Source organism: Delphinapterus leucas, chromosome 1 (genome assembly GCF_059928025.1).
Source record: "Delphinapterus leucas isolate spDelLeu-1000000601 "Yukka" chromosome 1, BTC_Dleu_Yukka2, whole genome shotgun sequence".
In the NCBI taxonomy this organism is placed as follows: Eukaryota; Metazoa; Chordata; class Mammalia; order Artiodactyla; family Monodontidae; genus Delphinapterus; species Delphinapterus leucas.
Window position 1 is genome coordinate 174,091,071 of NC_143129.1, and position 19,365 is coordinate 174,110,435.

Below are 19,365 nucleotides of genomic sequence, written 5' to 3' on the forward strand. Positions count from 1 at the left end.
AGATCAATGAATAAACAATGGTGGTATATTAATTCAAAGGAAAACCACTTGACTGAAAAAGGAGAGAACTATTGAGGCAACAAACATAGATGAATCTCAAAAACATTATGCTAAGTGAAAGAAGCTAGACATAGAAGAGTATCTGCTGTATGATTCCACTTACACGAAACTCTAGAAAAGACCAATCTAATCTATGGTAAAAGAAATCAGAATAATGATTGCAATTTGGGAGGAAAAATAAACTGGAAAGTGTTGTGAGGGAACTTGCTAGAGAGGTAGAAAAAATTTTTAAATCTTATTTTGGGGTTATGGTTACAAGGTAATGTAATTGGTCAAAATACCACATTGAATTGAACACTTAAGATCTGTGCATTTTATTGAATGAAATTATACATCAACCAAAAAAAAAGAGAGAGATGGAAATATAAGCACCAACATCTAGATATTAGGAGTCCCATGAGAGGAAAATAAATCAAAAGAAGAGATATTTGAAGAAATAATGAAGACAACCTTGGAACTGAAGAAAAATGATAGATCTCAGTTTGAAAGCATCCCAAATACATCAGACAGGATAGATAATGAAAAACCCACACTCAGAAATATTAGAGTGAATATCAGAAGACACATTCTCAAAGTCTAGAGAAAAACAGATCACTTACAAAGGAATAAGTAAAAAATTGAATTGACCAAAGTACCAAAGGAAAAGAATTTGAACTGAGAATTTTATATCCAGCTAAACTGCCATTCAAATGTTAAAGGCTAAAAAAAAAACATTCAATGGCTCAGGTTTATACAAAAAGACACCCCCCCAAAAAAAAATTTTGAAGTAACTACTTCAGTAATAGAAACAAATTCCACATATGATACTAAAGATATGTGAAAGCTGAGCAAATAACTTAGTAAAGTTTAGTGTTTAAAAAAAATCCCCAGATCAAAGAGAAGAACAAGACAAATATATAATATCTAAACAACTGAGAACTGTAAAACCTAGACAGTTTTAATGTGCTGTCATGGGGGCTCAAAGGCATGTCACTGAAGAGTATAAGGGTTGAAAGGGAAGAGAGAGACCAAAGGGTATAAGAAAGTGCTAATCTTGTCTTTGCAGGGAAGAGCTACAGCTAACAATTCTTTTAAAGTAATAAAATATTAAAATGAAACAGAAAAAGCAAGATAAATTGAAATTAAAAAGTAGGATACACACATACTTTTCAGGAACACTCAAACATTTTAAAAATTAATCACATACCAGACCACAAAACAAGTCTCACATTTTAAATAACAGGTCTTCACAGAGTCCACATTCTCTGACCATTAACTTTGAAGTTAGTTTTTAAAAGGACAAACAATTTTCCATACACTTAGAGATTTAAAAATCCCTAAATAACTCATAGATCAAAGAAATGTCATAGTAGAAATTAAACACCACTTAGAACTGAACGATAATAAAACACTATATATCAAAAATTGCAACGCAGCAAAGAAAGTCTAAAAATTAATGAGCTAAGTTTCCAATTTAGGAAATTAGAAAAAACAGAAACTCGAAGAAAATAAAAGGAGATTACAAAGAGCAGAAATCAACAAAACAGAAAACAAAGATTAAACTGAGAAGATCAAAGCCACAAGCTAGTCCTTTAAAAAAGTCAATAAACTTGAGGCAAGATTAATTTTAAAAAATAAACAGAGGGAGAAAGAGATAATACACAATTATTACGGAAAAGAGGAATACAATAAGAAAATGCGATAAGCAACCTTACACTGATAAATATGAAAATGCAGATTAAATGCATACATTTCTAAAAACACATATATAACATACCAAAACTGACTCAAGAAGAAATAAGGAAACTAAATTTAAAAATTGAAACAGTAGTTAAAATCTTTCCACAAAGAAAACAGGCCAAGGTGATTTTACAGGTGAGTTCTATCAGACTTCAAGAAGCAAATTATCTCAATTTTACCCAGACTTTTCCAGAAAACAGTAAAAGAGAAAATATTACCATCTACTTCTGTGAGGCCATTGTTATTGCAATACCAAAGCCAGAAAAGCACAACATAAAAAATGAAAATTACAGACCCATTTTATTCATGAAAACTGAGAAAACTCTAAACAAGATATAAGAGAATAACCAATATACAAGTTAGACTTATCTTAGGACTGCAAGGATGGTTTAATATTAGAAGATCAAATATGTAATTAACTACATTAACAGATTAAAGGAGAAAAACCATATAATCATCTCAAGATACTTTTTGAAAGCATTTAATGCAAATTAATTCAACACAAATTATTATTTTTAAAAAGCTCTCGGTAAGTTATGAATAGAAGAAAGCTTCCTTAACCTAAAAAAACCAATTTATAAAAAATCTGCAATACATATATATTAAATGGGGAAACATTAGAACATTATCTCTAAAATAAAAAACAAGACAAAGATACCTAATACCACCTTTTAAATTTTTAAGATTGTACTGGTAGTCCTAGACAGTGTAATAAGATGAGAAAAAAAGTTAAAAGCATAAAGATCTAAAAATACAAAAGAAAACTATCATTACTTGTAACTGATTGTCTGCATAGGAGCTACAGACAAATAATTGGAAATAGAGTTTAGCAGATTAGCTTGATAAGATCAAATGCAAAAAAGCCTATTGCATTTTCATACATCAGCTACAAAGAGAACTGGAAAACATAAGAAAAAATGGGTACCCAGATGGGAAAAAAGTTGAATTGGATCCTTATCCTACACTATACACAAAATCAACTGAACATGGATCAAGGTCTTAAATGTGAAAAACAAAACTTTGAAACATTTAGTAGAAACTGTAGGTGACAGCTTTCTGATCTTGGAGTTAAGGCACACTTTCTTAAATAAGATCCAAAAAGCACTAAATATTAAATAAAACAGTGCTAGATTCGACTCTATTAAACTTTAGAATTTCAGTTTCCAAAACATCAGTAGACTCAGAAATATAAAGAACTATTACAAGGGAGTTCCCTGGTGGCCTTGTGGTTAGGATTCTGGGCTTTCACAGCCGTGGTCTGGGTCCAATCCTTGGTCAGGGAACTGAGATCCTGCAAACCACACAGTGGGGGAAGGAAGGAAGGAAGGGAGGGAAGGAGGAGAGAGAGGGAGGGAGGGAGGGAGGAAGGAAGGACTATTACAGATCAATAAGAAAAGAACAAAAAAAGGACAAATAGAAAAGTGGGCAAGGGACTTCCCTGGTGGTCCAGTGGTTGGGAATCCGCCTTCCAGTGCAGGGGACGCGGGTTCGATCCCTGGTCAGGGAACTAAGATCCCACATGCCTCGGAGCAACTAAGCCTGCATGCCTCAACTATAGAGGAGTCTGCACGCCTCAAGGAGGAGCTGGCACACTGCAGCTGGGACCCGACACAGCCAAAAATAAATAAATAAATATTTTTAAAAAAAGAAAGAAGAAAATGGGCAAAAGACATCTCACACACACACATTCATATACACTTCTTCAACCTCATTGGCAATCAGGGATATGTAAATCAAATCTACAGTGAGAAATCGTTATGCTTGTTGGGTTGGAAAAAATAAGAAGTCTGACAACACTTATGGAAGATGTAGAACAACAGGATCTCTTACATGTTACTGGTGGGAGTCTAAACTGATACAATCACTTTGGAAAACAGCTTGCTCTTATCTTGTGATACTGAACAAATATTCATATACCCTATGACCCCACAATTCCACTCCTAGTTATATATCAAGAGAAAATTTCTATATATATGCATTAGAAAGCATATACATGAATACTCATAGTGCTTTTTCTACACTAGCAAAAACCTGAAAACAACCCAAATGCCATCAACAAGAAGTTGACTAAATAAAAACTGTGGTGGGAATTCCCTCAAGGTCCAGTGGTTAGGACTTGGCGCTTTCACTGCCAAGGCCCCAGGTTCAATCCCTAGTCGGGGAACTAAGATCCCACAAACAGGGCAGCACGGCCAAAAAAAAAAAAAAAATTACGGAATACTCAGTGGAATATTATACTGTAGTTAAAAAAAAGAATTACAGCTACATGCAACCACTGAATCAATCTCGGCAATGTAAGATTGAGTGAAAAAAGCAAGTCCCAGGGGATTATGTAAAGCATGATACACTTTCATAAAGTAAAAAAATATATATTTTACATAATGTATATAACACGTACATATATATGATTTTAAATACTAATCCAAAAAAGGCAAAGGGAATGAGAAACTTCATATGTATAACACGTATATCTGTGTGTGATAATAATACTAATAAAGTATTAATCAAAATTTTAAAATAATAATTTTAAAAGGCAAGGGAATGAGAAAGCCCAGACTCAGGAGAGTGGTTACCCCACATGAAGAATGGTGGGTAGGAGACAGATGGAGGAACCCAGAGGAAGATGTAAGGTATTGGATGATGGCTCATAGGCATTTAAAATTTATTTTTAATAATAAAATAGGGACTTCCCTGGCAGTCCAGTGGTTAAGACTCCACGCTCCCACTGCAGGGGACATGGGTTCGATCCCTGGTAGAGGAACTAAGATCCCACATGCCATGCAGTGTGGCCAAAAAATAAAAATAATAAAATATACAAGAGGGCCATTATGAAGCAGTGAGAAATGTGCTTGAACAAGGATCATCATTAATCCACTGAAAGATCCCAGGGTCCATAAAACAACTTAAATGAAAACAAAAATGCTCAGTAAATATTCACATTTTGTCAAGCACTACAGAAACTGTTCAACACGCTTCATATCTCATTGAATCCTCAACAGTTTTACGAGCTGGAAACCATTACTGTCCCCATTTTATGAGTAAACTGAGGTTCAGTCACTCGGCCAGGGTCAATCATCTGGAACCCAGGTCACCTCCTCCTGTCAAAGTAGGCAAGATATGTAACTTTCTTGGCAAACAGTAAGTGCTTAATAAGTGTTTGCCTTAATTCAGAGGGGCTGTGTGGGCATATTGGAGAGAAACTGGTTGGTGGCTAGGGGACCCAGATACAGTCCTACCACCGCCCTTCACGACCTGGGAGGGTCACTTTCCTTCTCTGTGACTGGAGAGGGCTGGAATGGCAAACCCCAAAGTCCATTCCTGCTTAAACAACCATTTAAGGGGCCACCCAACAAACAGGTCACCCTTACCTTACTTCTCCTGGCAGGCCCTGCTGATTCTCCCAGAGTCGGTCTGAGGTCTGCAAGCTTTGGGTCCAGCCCACCTTCTGACATCACCTCCTGGCCCCCTCCGCTCACCACTCAGACTTTCTGTGCCCTGTTCTCTTCCCTCAGGGTTTTTGCATGGCCTGTTCCCCTGCCTGGAACACTCATCCCCAAGGTCTTTGCTTGGATCACTCCTCATTCTTCAGGTCAAAGGCCACCTCCTGTGAGCCCCTACCGCACCCCAGTCCCTCACTATTTCACAACCCTGCTCATCACTGGTTGAAATTAACCCAGTTTTATTGTATGGTCTGTCTTTTGCATTACAGAGGAGCTCCTGTATCCCCAGCACCCAGAGCCACACCTGCCTGCAGAAAATGCTCAGTATTTGTTGGAAAGAGAGAGGAAAATAAAAAGAATGATGCTGCCTCCCGCAGAAATTCTTCGTGGTTGTTCTGCCTGAGGCTGGGTTAGGTGGCTCCTCTGGTCCCATAGCTCTTGAACTTTCCTTCACCCTACACCACCTGGTGAGTGTGTCTGAATGTGTCTGTTTACATGACCATCTCCTGCACACACTGGTTGATCTTTGAAGGAAAAGCTAGACCAGATTCGTCTGTGAATTCCAGCAGCCAGCCTTGGGCCTAGAAGGCAGTTGGGCTAAGGAAATGTTTGTTGAATGAATGAATGAATGTTCTGCACCCATCTTTCCCCCTTCCTGACTCTGCTCCCTCCTTTTTCCAGCCTGACAGGTGCCAAGAGGTGACACCCAGGTGAGCTGACAAGAAAGGCCACTCCAGCGTGAATTTTCTGAAGTGGGGACAGCCCCTCCTTCCACCAACAGTAGTCACTCCAGACAGTGAGGGAACAAAGCCCAAGGTCAGCCCTGCCTCTGCCACAGGAACCATCTGGGGCCTGCCCAGCAAAGCCAATGGGACAGGGTTTTCTGTGCATCTCAGCCTCCCTGATTAGAGCGTGCTACAGGATGGGGAGGCTGGAAGGCCTGCCTCAGAGCCCCAGTGAGAGGCCTTGCCAAGTGAGCTCGGCCTGGCCAGGGGCCAGTGGGGAAATACTTGATTATTCCAATCAAGTAGCCACGCAAGAGGAAAGGATCTGCTTCCTCCAAAAGGACGAAGTGGGGCAGGCAGGCCAGTCCAGGGACTTGGGTGTCGAAGGGGGAAATTGCAGAGCACAGTTCTCACACAAACCAGTGCTCTGAGATTTGCCACCCCAGGAAGACTCTGGAAGCCTGAGATGGAACTCCAGGAGGGTCAGGTCCAAGGCCAGAGCCCTGGACTGAAGCTGGGGCCAGTCCCCCACTGAGGATTCTCAGTTAGCAGTAGCTTCAGCCAGGCTAATTACTCTGGCCTCCTTCTGACCCTGGTTCTGGAGACACCGGGACTGCCCCCCTGTGCTCCCCACCCCTGTCCGTTCCTCCCTTTGACCAGGATCACACAAGGGGTAGATAAACTCTGCATCCTCGGCTCAGGGGGCCAGGGAGTGTCCCACAGTCTATTCCTGCCACTTGCTCAACTCCTGCCTTGCACCCCCTCTCTGAGTCAGGCTCTGGAAGAACCATCAGGTGCAAGAAGAGTTTATACATCTGGCCTGCAGAGATTTATCTAATATTTATTAAGTGACTCCGGGCCCACACTCTGGAGCCAGGCTGCCCAGGTTCCAATTCTGGCTTAACCACTTATGAGCTGCATGACCTTGGGCAAGTCCCTTCCCTTTTCCGTGCTTCTCCTTTTCACCTGTAAAAGCTGGGATTGGAGTGCCTACTCTGTGGGAAGTTTAAGAGGACCAAATGAAAAAGGGTGTGTAAAACACTTACTTAGCAGGCCATACATGGGGATTCAGCAAATGACAACTCTTAGTATTATTAAACAAATTAAGATTGCTTGGAGGCAAGCCTAAGTCTCTGGACCAGGCATCCCCAAGACAGACAATTTTTCCCTCACCAGAGGCAAAACCAGTCAGCTCAGAGCAGGCTGAAAAGCAGAGGGGAAAGCCCCCAGACTCTGGGTTCAAATCCCAGCTCCTCCACCCATCAGCTCTGCAACCCTGGGCAAGTTACTTAACCACACTGAGTCTTGTTTCTGCCTCTGTGTATTACAGACCACAGTAGTACCTCCCTCAGAACTGTCACAAATCTTCCCCATCGGGGGGGATGTTAGTCCCTGTTGCTGTCGGCTCTGAGCAGTGCCAGGGAATTAGGGAGCTGACACGTGCAGGGGCTGCCCCAGGCAGGGGTAAGGTGATGGGCTGGTTTCCTTTCCTGAAAACTTCCGTCTGGGCCCAGCCTCAGGGTGTGATGTGGGGAAGGCTCCCCAGGAGGTGGGGAAACTCTCCTCCACTGCAAGGATCATGTAACGTCAGCGTGTACACTCACCCAGGCCTGCCTGCCAACAGCCAGCCCTGAGCAGAGGCGAGAGGAACTGACCAGCAGGAAACTTAGATGAACCTTTCCTTACAAAAGGAGGCAGTACGGCCAGACTCCATAGCCTGATGGCTGGGATTTACGTGCCGGCCTGCCAGCTGCTAACCACTTCCCCGAGCAAGTGAGTTCGTTTCTGTTTCCTCATCCATGGGGTGGGGATGATTAATTATGGTGCTACCTCCCACGGCTGAAGAGTTCCTACACCTAACACACTTGGGGCAGTGTCTGCTCCTAGGAGGTATGAGCTGATGCTATTATAGTCATTCAGGACTGCTTTAATTTCTTCTGTGAAGGATCTCCTGGCTTTCTCCAGCAGAGTCAGGTCTCCCTCCTGTGGGCTTCTATACAGGGCAGGATCCACGCCTGTTACATGGATGATGATCACAAGATCTACTATGTGCTCGGCACTGTGTCTTAACACAGTGTCTTAACACATTTTAGCATGTTTTATATCCATGGAGATGTTTCCTAGTCAGGGGGCAAAACCACCACTGGACTCACCTACTACTTATGACCACAGGCTCTGGGGCAGGGGCTTCTGTGCTATGGAAAGAGGTTGGGGGAAAATGGTCACCACATTATATTACTTGGAATACATGTGCCCTGGAAGGTATGAAAATATTTGCACTTGGTACCGACTGTGTGACTTAGGAGACATTACTTAGACTCTCTGGGGCTCAGTTGTGAGGAAAAATGAATAAATATAAGTGAAACACTTAAAACAGAGCCTGGTCCATGACATATTTAAAACAAATATCTATTGATATATATGTATCAATCACTCCTCCGAGTACCTCTCAGGGACAGAGGAGGAAACAGGCACGGAGGTCATACAAGGTCTTAGTTCCTAAGAGATGTTATTTCCTGCAAGTATTCACTCACCCATTCACCATATATGTATTAAGTGCATGCTATGCACCAGGATGCATGTTATATAGATTCGGCAAATGATGGCTGTTACTATTTTTAAAGAAATTAAGGTTATTGGGCACTGAGGGTCCATCTGTGAACAAGAAGATTGGTCAGAGGTATGACGCTGGGGAAACTCATACCTGACTAAGGGTCTGAGCCACCAATAGGGAGACTGGATTGTCCTGCTGCCAATCATTAACCAATCATTCATGAGCTGATGTCACTGATGGAGAGAAGAAGACACCAATGCAGATGCGGGAAGGGCAGCCAGGCTCAGCCTGGAGTGGCTCAGGTGTTAAACCCAGCGGGACAGCCTTTTCAGATTTCCCCATGGGAACCAAGCCCAGCTGGGCTGTGGAAACCCCTGCCAGGCGGGGCAGCCTTTCATTACGTTAACGTCATTGGACGCTTGCTGAATGAGGGTACCTTGCTAGACACTGGGATTCACGAATGGCTCAGCTGGGGTTCCTGCCCTCCAGAAACTCACACAGAGCCAGACACTACCTGGATGATCAGATTACAAAGGGCTGAAGATTTCCAAGCAAGATCTAGAAAAGCAGCCATGATGCCAACTGGCAACACAGGCAGGGAGGACACTGCAGGGGAGGGGACAGCAGGTGCAAAGGCAAAGATGGGACAGGTTGGGGGACACATCTGGGGAAAGATCTTTAGCCTGTGATCCTGACCTGAGTTTGAGGGCTGGTTCTGCCATCCACTTGACCTGAGCCTGTTTCCATTCTGCAAAATGAAGATAATACTTTATTGGGCTGTTTCAAGGATTCAGCGAGTTCATGAGTAAGAAAGAGCTTTAAAAATGGAAAAGTATAAGAGTCTGGATACTGAGGCTGGCAGTATCCAGTATTAAAGTGACTATTAAATGAGTGTTAAAGTGACTCATCTACGGTCCCATGGCTGATTGAAACAGGAACTAGTTTTGGTTCATCCAGGATGAGGGGTCAGCAACTCAACCCCACCTCAGCTGCAACACTCCCATGTTCCCATCCCCCAACACAGGCTCCCCTGGCCAATCCAGAGCCCAGGGATAACCATTTCCTCACCGTGTGATCCCAGGCCCAATTTTCTAACCTGCAACATGGAGATACCATTTGCTGTGCTACTCCCATGTGTACATGGAAGGCTCTGCATGTGGAAGAGCGCTTTCCACAGGTGAAGGAATGTCAGGGTCACAAATGAGAGGTGATGATGGTGAGTGAGGAAGAGCCAGTGTGGAAACTGAGCCAGGGAGGGGAGCCAGCTTCAGGGCTGGACGGATGTGAAAATTCCAATCTCAGCAACTCCGCTGGTTCACCAGCTGAGGAAACTTGGGCAAATTATTTCACCTTCGAGTCATTTCCCTCACTTGAAAAATGGGCTGTTATAAGGATTAAAAGCATGAATGTATATAAAGCATTTAGTAGAGTGGCTTGGTGCATAACAAATATTCAGTAGATGTTAATAACTCTTATTACTACTATTACCACTACTATGGATATTATTATGGAGGGTGGGGGAAGGGGTTAGCGGAACTCTTTCCAGGACGATCTGAAACCAGCCTCTTCCTTCTCCTTTTTATTTTAAGCCTGAGTTGTGACCAGCCCCAGAAACCATTCCCCACCCTTCCTTGAGGAGTGAACCAGGGACACAGCTCCATGGAAGGTCTGCACCCTGCATCAGAGGTGAGTTCTGGCACAGTCTAGCTCGGGAGTCCTCCTGCTTTCCCAGGCCAGGAAAAGAAGACCGAGGAGCACAGTGACACCGGCCTGGGCACCACCCTGGGCCCGTCCCTTCTCTGCCCCTGTTCACACAATGCCTAAGTCTAATTTGGTTCCGGGATGTCTTTCCATCTTGTGTGCCAATTCTAATGAGTGGATAATGGCTGCCTGTAGGACTGCATTTAGAAGGAACTTAAGGTTTAGAAGGAAAGAGAGCAGTGGTTGATTAGTCATGTCTGACATGTACAGGACAAGAGGGTGACAGCATGCGTGCCAACTATTTGCCACACGTGAACTAGAAAAGTCCTAATCTTGCCTCCCTCAAACAAGCCATAGTTGTCAGGCAGGGTAACTGAAAGCCAAGAGGGAAAGGGATGTGTCCAAGGTCACACAGCTTGAAATGGCAGGGCTGGGATTCAAACCCAGGCTCCTCTGGCTTTCTGAGGGTGCTTCCTGCTAGGATTGTCATTTCCTTCCTCTTGACTAGAAGAGGAGGTGTCCAGGCCAAAACCCATTGTCTGGGAGAACAGAAGCGGCTGTCCAACCAGGAGTGTGCCTGTGCTTGGTCCCCTCCCTCTGAGACCTCCTACATGACTTTGCAAACCCTAGAGACAGATGGTTCCACTGAAAACAAATATATACAGCAAGGTCCCCTGAGGGCTTGTATCCAGACAAAAAAAATTGAATCCAGATGCTAATCTGATTGGGCAGGAAGGTATGAGACCTAAATTTGGGTCTCACCGCCTCTTTCTGGCTGTGTGACCTTGAGAAAGTTACTCAGTTTCTCTGAGCTTTAGTTTTCATCTCTATAAAATGGAGAGGATAACAAGTTAAATATAATAAGGTCCTTAAAAGTGATTTTCTCAGTTCCTGACACAGAGTAAGACCTTAAATGTTAGTTGGAAGGATGAGGTCAAGGGGAAAAATGAAAACTCACAGCATTTTCACAAAAACTACTCAGGTGATTAAGGCAAGGCTCAAATGAGCTTTTGAGAGGAACTTGTTTATCTTTGATATCCTGATAGGATAACTGAAGCTGAAATATGAATTACGACATTTGATCATTTCAAAATAAGCAACCAGACTCTTCTAGAGAAATAGGGTGTGTAATTCATGTCACAAAGAAGGAAGCATCCTTGAGTGGGTGGATTGGCAATGGTAGGGGATGAGTGTGTATATTTCGCACTTTCCAGGCTGAGTGATTTTGTGCCTCAGTCTGCTTATCTGTAATGGGATAATTGCACTTGCCACTTAGGGCAGCCGTTAGACTAACCGAACAGTTCCAGGACAGGCGCTGAGTACCACCTGGCATGACAACGTTAGCGGTGGTGTGCGGAGGTGGGAGAGGGGTGCTCGCTTAATGAGGCAGAGGAAACAGAGCAGCTCTACAGGTGCTAAGAAGGAGTGAAGGAGGGGAGGGGGTCTCAGAGTCGCTGACACGCTTTGCACCCAGAATGCTGGCAGATGAGTACGTTATTAACTCCTGTATGTTAAGAGGCCAGTAAGTCAAAGTGGGAACAGGTGGAGTAGAAAGAGACAAATGATACTCGGAGAGGCCAAGCCTGACACAGCCAGCTTAGAGGATTATAGGACATCGAACTGACAACCTCAACCTGAGGTCTGGGAGAGTGCCCACCCTGCTGTTCTGTAGACAAAGTAAAAGGTGAATCAGAGAAGGCAAGAGCTTGACTTCACAAAAAGTCACATGGCAGATCCTTTTAAAAGTGAGATTTACGGGGACTCCCCTGGTGTCGCAGTGGTTAAGAAACCACCTGCCAATGGAGGTGACATGGGTTCAAGCCCTGGTCCGGGAAGATCCCACATGCCGCAGAGCAACTAAGCCCGTGCACCACAACTACTCAGCCTGTGCTCTAGAGCCCGCAAGCCACAACTACTGAGCCCGTGCGCCTAGAGCCCACGCTCCGCAACAAGAGAAGCCACCACAATGAGAGGCCCGTGCATGCAGCGAAGAGTAGCCCCCTCTCACCACAACTAGAGAAAGCCCGCGTGCAACAACGAAGACCCAACGCGGCCAAAAAATAAAAATTTTAAAAATTAAAAAAAAATTTTTTTTAAGTGGGATTTACGGTTTTTCAAGTAAAAGCCACCTAAACACTTTTTTAAAGAACATAAAATGTTAGCTGGGCCTGTCCGGCAGCTTGCAGACCTGGCCAGCGGAAGTTCATCACCTGAATCACAAACTGAGATCTGGGAAGATGAAGACGCTTCTCTCAAACAAGCCCTGGGTCAGTGCCTCACTACAGGGTCTCAGAGGATATAGCCTCCCAGCCGCCATTCCCCTCTCTCCCTTCCCCGGGTCAGGGCAGGGTGACTGAGGCACCTCGGGAAGGGGTTTGGACCCAAGGTGTCCATCCCTTGAGCCTCAACTGCAAAATGGCAGGGGGTGAGGGGTAGGTGAGGTTCAAATATGATGTGGAAAGTGCCTGGTACCCAGCGGGTGCTCACAAAATGCTACTTCCCACACAAGGTCATTCCTAGCACTCCTCTGCAGCTGCAGGGACCAGGGGCCCTGTGGCTCTGTCAGGAATCAGGGCTCCCCCTTGTTCATCTTGTACCCCGCAGAACAGTTTGCTTGTGGAGACCTTCTAGGATCTCATGCTAGGCAGCTGCCTCCAGAGCCTTCACCGTGAGCTTTAACCATGAGGTTTCATGGCCTCCTACACTGCCCTTGAGCTCAGACACGGCGATTTGGAGATCTGTGCTACAGATGGGCTATGTATGGCCTGTCATCAATCACCAAGCCTTGGCCCCCAGCAAAGGGGGCAGAACAGAGAGCTGTGGGTTCAGAGTGCAAGACGGCGTTTCCTGTCTGCGAAGTGACACCAATGCACAGGGCTACTGGGAGCATTAGGTGAGGTGGCAGATGTCAAGGGGGTCCCTCCCCTCAGGGGGCTGCATAATCTCTAGTCTGAAGCACCCCAGGTTGCCTGTCCCCTAGGGAGTGGGCCCTGGGCCCAGCTTCCTAAGCACTGACAGGCTGATGCTCTGTTAGCCCCCAAACTCTAGAGCCCTTAGCCTCTTCCTGGGACCAGAAAAGCAGAAAGGAAGCTCCCTCCTCCTGGCTGACATGTTTCAGAGATGCTGCCAGGCCCCGGAAGAGGGATTGGTGTCTATGTGTCCCACATTCCTAACCTGAGCCTCCTGAGGGCTGGCCCAAGGCTCATGCACCTAGCCCAGAAACTGCAAACTCAGAAGGCAGGCAGGGAATGGCAATGAAGCAAATGGGCTGGGTGCGAGAGCAGGGCACAGCGGGGACTGCGGTCAAGTGGGTGGAGCAGCTGCTAATGAGCTCCAGTCACGGTGGCCAGGCAGGGATGCAGCCCAGAGAGGCCACGTCTTTTGATCTTTTGAGAGAAGCCAGAAACCCTTATTTTTATGTAAAATGCAATCACCAGCAATGAAATCAATGTTTTAAAATCACTGCAGGAGACTTATAGACATCGAAAACAAGCTTATGGTTACCAAAGGGGAAACTTGGCGGGGAGGGATAAACCAGGAGCTTGGGATTAACACATGCACACTACTATATATAAGATAGATGACCGATGGGGACCTACTGCATAGCATAGGGAACTCTACCCAATATTCTGTGATAACCTATATGAGAAAAGAATCTAAAAAAGAATGAATATATGTATATGTATAACTGAATCATTTTGCTGTACACCTGAAACTAACACAACATTGTAAATCAACTCTATTTCAATGAAATTTTTAAAAAATCACTGCGGGAGTCAACAATGCCCCCACCCCCACCCTTTTCTGCCTCAGGAGGGCAGTTTGTGACTGACCTGCCATAACCTAAGTCACAAGTGTATGAGGACCAACTCAAATTAAATCAGACCCATTCCAAGTCTTAGGGATGTCCCAACCCCCCAACTCCTGCTCTTTAGGCAACTTGGTTTACAGATGAGGACACTGAGGCTCAGAAAGGGGAAGAGACTTGCCCAAGGTCACACAGGTAGTATATCAACAGTTCAAGGGCTTAAACTCTGCTCTGAGTTGCGGATCTTTCTCTACCAACTCACACCATCTGTATTCTTCCTTCAACAATTCTTTCTTTTTAAAAAATAGATATATTGGGCTTCCCTGGTGGCGCAGTGGTTGAGAGCCCGCCTGGCGATGCAGGGGACACGGGTTCATGCCCCGGTCCGGGAGGGTCCCGCATGCCGCGGAGCGGCTGGGCCCGTGAGCCATGGCCGCTGAGCCTACGCGTCCGGAGGCTGTGCTCCGCAATGGGAGAGGCCACAACAGTGAGAGGCCCGCGTACCGCAAAAAAAAAAAAAAAAAAAAAAAAAAAAAAAAGAAATATTAAGGATATGCTATGGAAATGATACACACCAAAATCAAGATAGTGGTTACTTTTAGGACAGTCATGGGTGACCCTGAGCAAGCCGTTCCCCTCTCTGGACCTCAGTCTCCCTGGTCTGCAAAGCAGCCGGTTGACAGAGGCAGCCTTTAAATGCCTTCCAGCTCTGAGGAATCTATGAGGTCTCTTCTCTGGCCAGTACTTTGTGGCCTCAGATGAATATAAAATAGTAATAATAATAATAATGGGGAGGGCTAGTCCACGGTAGCCAGGAAGGAACACTACAATTTTAAGTGAAACTTGACTCCTGGTTACTGGAATTCAGAAAGAATGATCTTAATACCCAGGCAGTTTAACCACCATCCGACAGTTAAACAAAAACACATCTGGTTTAACTTCATTTTCCTCATCTCCTCCCCCCCGACCCCCTATCCTCATCTCAAATTTTACCTCTTAATTTGAGAAGTCAAATTAAATGCAAACAATTGATTTCATGCCACAGTGAGGTTGAGAATTTCAGCATGGAAAACTTTAAGCATGAAGTTTTTCTGGGAGTAATTAGTAAATGTTGGGGGGTGGTATGAGGGGGGTGGAAAAATATGGAGACTATTCTTGAATGTTCTTTGGACACTGAGCATCAGAGAAGAGTTGCTGGGGGCCTACTATGAACCCAGCACTCAGAGAGGCCAAGTGACTTGCCTCAGGTCACACAGCTAGGGATTGGAACCCAAGATGCTGATCCCAAAGCCAGCACTTTCCCTCCTGTCTAGGCCTTTGTAACCTACATAGGGCTTTCCCTCTGGCCCTTATGGATCACCTGGTAGTGGCAAAGAAACTGTCCCATAGGAAATATTAACTTCTCAACAACAATCTCCAACAGTGGGTCAGCCCCAGCTGAGCCATTCAATGGTGAAAAGCCATTTATGATTTTGCTGGCCCCACACATCAACTCTGCAAAGTACATATTATTAACCCATATTACAGATGAGTTCCTTACCTGAGGCTCAGAGAGGGAAATAAACTTGTCTAGGGTCACACAGCAGTTCTGGGAATGAACCTCCAATCTACTGCCCACACAACTGCCCTCTAAAAGTGAGGACATCTCTAAAAACAAAGCAAAAAAACACACCGCACAGCTTAGCTCCAGCCTGCTGAGGATGAGGACGACGACGTAGCACTGGAAAGCTGAGTGTGCATTCCTGTGGCCATGCGGAGATTGCTGGGTGCTGCTTCTCAGCTCAGCTTGCTCACTCTGCCCGTGATGTTCTCTTCAAGCTCTGAGTTTTGTATTAATAACTCAAGGTGAGAACTCCGAGCTATGTCACGGGATCCTGCCCCTGGATTAAGAGGCCTCATCCCCAAAGATGGGTACTCGTGAAGATCGCTGGAGTTATCACCAGGGCTCCAGCCCCAGCTCCCCAGGTAGCATCTGTGTGTCCTTGAACAAGTCACTTCCCTTCTCCAGGAATGATTCCTAGTTTGCAGGGAATGTTGGGTATGTAAGCCATGGGACAGGCAGGGCTTGAGTTTGGTTTCACCTCATTTCAAAGCTGGGACACACAGAGGCAGAAGGCACTGTGGAGATAACAGCCCCAGGCCTGTTCCCAGCAAGGACCTCCAGGCTCCTGGCCAAGGCTGAGTTTAGGATGACAGGAGGTGGCACCTGAGTGTGGGCAAGGAAGACGCCATGCCACTCCACAGCACAACCCATCAGGGAAAGGACAGGGCCTAGGCAGGGTGGTGACAGGTTTCCAGGGTTCAGGGGCAGCGGCATAACCCTATGCCCAGTCTCAGGGTTGCATTTTCTGCTGAGATTAGAGCTGATTATAGACAATATTTTCTTAGGCACAGACACCAGCTAAACACTTTGCATACATTAATCATACTATTTATTGATCTCCTCAACTTAAAGGAGGAGACTGGGGCATGACAGAGAACAGAATTTGTCCCAGGTCACACAGCTAGGTTGCCTTTTCTATTAGTGAAAACCAAAGGTTGGCTGATCAGTTTTACCCATGTTATTGCATTTTAATCTCCTTCCTTGTGAACTGCTTAATTCCAATTCTAAAGTGTCAATTTCAGAGCCTGAAAACATTTTGTTACACAAGCGTCCAGATGGCTGTTTAATTTGCCCGCTGCATTCTCAGCACCTAGAACAGGGCTTGGTGCGTTCCTAAGTATTTGTTAAATGAAGACAGCATTTTGTTTCTGGCCTCAGTTCAGTTTTATTCCTCACAATAGTCTCATGAGAGAGGCATACTCCCTATTTTCCAGGTGGGGCCACAAATACAGACAGGGGCCATCACTCAAGTCTGTCTTACTCCAGGGGCCGGGAAGTTAGGAAGCCATGTCCAGGAGCCTCTTCTGCTTAGGGAGTTCAGAGGCATGAAGTTCAGGAAGAAAAAAGGAGGCAAAGGGACAAGAAGAGCAGGGGCAGGGAGTGGAGTAGGTGGGGAGCGGGGGAACAACACAGTGGGGAGGACTAAAGATTTGAAGAAGGCAGGTCTAGAGCATGGGCGAGGCAAGCCTGAGCACCAGCAGGGCCAGAAGAGGAAAGGTCAGCCCCTCATCTCTTGGGTCACATAAAGGAAGCAGGGAGCTAAGGTTGTAGGGTTTAGAGTCTGGGTTCACATCCTGGTCTCATATTTACGTAACTTCTCCAGGCCTCAGTCTTCCTATTTGTAAACAAGATGATGCATGTGAAGTGTTGGAGTCTGGCACACAGTAGGCATTCAGTAAACAGTTGCTGTCATCTTTGCTGGTGTGGGAGCCAACCCCTTGCTTACCAGGGAAGCCCGGCCCACCGGGGGAGTCTTTCTTTCCCAGGGCCCAGAGGCCCTTTCTGGCCTGAGAATTGCCCCCTTTTGATCTCCAGGGTTTTCCCCCTCCATCCTCAGGCCTTTGTAAAGCTCCCCCTCCCCCAATCCCATTACGCTTGGAAAAAGGGTCAAAAGGGACAATGTAGGGGAAGGATAGGACTTTCCTTAGCTTCCAGCCCCACCACTGTTACCATGCATTTAACCCTTTTTTATCAAGACTAGGCATGGGAACCAACCCTGAGCTATCCGCTCACCTGCACATGCCCAGAGATGGATCGCAAACTCCCTCAGCTTCCGGGGCTCCGGAGCTTTGCCCTAAGGCTGCTGTGGCCACCCCGAACTCCCAAACAGACTCCAACACGCCGGATGTCCGTTCCCCCACTCCCACCCCCCTGCGGCTCCCGGACCCAAGCGCCTCCCTCCCTCTACTGTTCCCAGCTCTGGCCCAAACTACTCTGGAGCCCACCCAGGCAGACCAGCCCCCTCCCCGACTACTGTGGCAAGATCTAGAGATTACTAGGTGGTTGGCAGTTCTGGGTGGGCAACCTGACTCGCTTGATCTCGGACCAAGGGGGTTCCGTAGAAGCCGCTCAGTCACGGAGCACCGGGAGGAGGTGCCTAGACTGAAGGTGGGGGTCTCGGGCAGCGGCCTCGGAGGTAGGAGACCCCAGGGCTGCAGCAGCGGTCGCGAGAGCAGTCCCCTTGACTCGCCGGCTCCGCGAGCGCCAAGTCCGATTTCCAGCCCGGCCCAGCGCGCCCGCCGGGAGCCTCGGATGCACGCGAGCACGGGAGCGGGACAGGTGGCTGGGGGGTTCCGAATGGGCTGCCTTGGGAGGTGTCGGGGCGCAGAGGTCCCTGCCCCGCCACTGATATCCGACCTCGCCACCGTCCCCAGGCGAGGGGAGGACGTGGGAGGGGCCGGGGAATCGACCACATCCCTGGGGCCGCGGGGAGCCTGGAGCCAGCGTCGAGTCTTTACCTGCGCAGAGCTCGTGGGCGAAGGTCTGTCCTGGCACAAGTGACGAGAGGTCGGTGCGTTGGGACGGAAGACGCGGAGTGGCGGGAGCGCGACGCTACCGGGGCCAACTCCCCCGCAGGCTTATAAAGGCGACCACGGGGCCCGAGCGCGGCCGGGGCAGCCCTCCCCTGCTCCCGACCCCGCCCCCGGCTGGGGCCCCGGCCCTCCCCGCCCCCGCCCCCGCCCCGCCCCCGGCCCCGGCTGGAGCGATGCCCGCCGGTCCGCAGCGTGGCCAGGGCGCCCCCTGCCGGGGAGTGGGGCACCCTCCCCCTTCCCGCGCCCCGGCTCGGCTCGGGTCCCGCGCGGGGTTGGGGAGGGCTGGGGTGCCACTGTCTCCGTGTTCTCCTGCTCTTTCCGCCTCCGCGCTTCTCTCTCTGTCTCTCTGTCTCTCTCTGTGTCTCTCTCTGTCTCTGTCTCTCTGTGTCTCTCTGTCTCTCTCTGTCTCTGTCTCTCTGTCTCTCTGTCTCTGTCTCTCTGTCTCTCTGTCTCTCTGTCTCTCTCTGTCTCTCTCTGTCTCTCTGTCTCTCTCTCTCTCTTCTCTCTACTTTCTCTCCACGAGCTCCAGCTCTGATTCCGTCTCTATGCACGACTCTTTGGGGTTGTCTTTAGGTTTGGATCCAACTTCCTTCTGTGTCTCTTGGTGGCTGTCTTTCTCGCGCCTTCTGTCTTTTCTGCCCCTTTCTGTGTGTCTGCCTCTGTGTGTGACAACCTGTCTCTATTTGGATCTCTGTCTCTACCCATCTCTGTCCACGAGTCTGTCTCTCCGTCTCTGTGCACCTGTGTCTCTGACTCTCCTCACTGTCCCCTCTCGCCTTCCCACTCCAACCAGACCACTAGCCTGTCTCTCTCTCCCCTGCCCTTGGGCTGAGTCTTTTGCTAGGGGCTGAGGAAGCAGAGGGAGACCTAGAAGGGGGTGGCTTCGGGGAGGGGAGCCTCCCCTAGGCAGGGCCAACTCTCCTAGACAGGGACTGTTCCCTC

General features: G+C 47.1%; 1 protein-coding gene across 2 annotated transcripts in view; it reads right to left on the reverse strand.

The window, feature by feature from the left end:
- ALPL (alkaline phosphatase, biomineralization associated) overlaps positions 1-18,506 on the reverse strand; it is a 57,227-nt gene extending 38,721 nt beyond the window's left edge. Inside the window, exon 1 of one of the 2 annotated variants that reach the window (XM_089899565.1) lies at positions 18,349-18,506. The gene's annotated coding sequence lies outside the window, so the exon portion shown is untranslated. The remainder of the gene's footprint in view (positions 1-18,348) is intronic. The other variant, XM_022551969.3, reaches the window with a different exon arrangement.
- Positions 18,507-19,365: the final 859 nt, after the last annotated feature.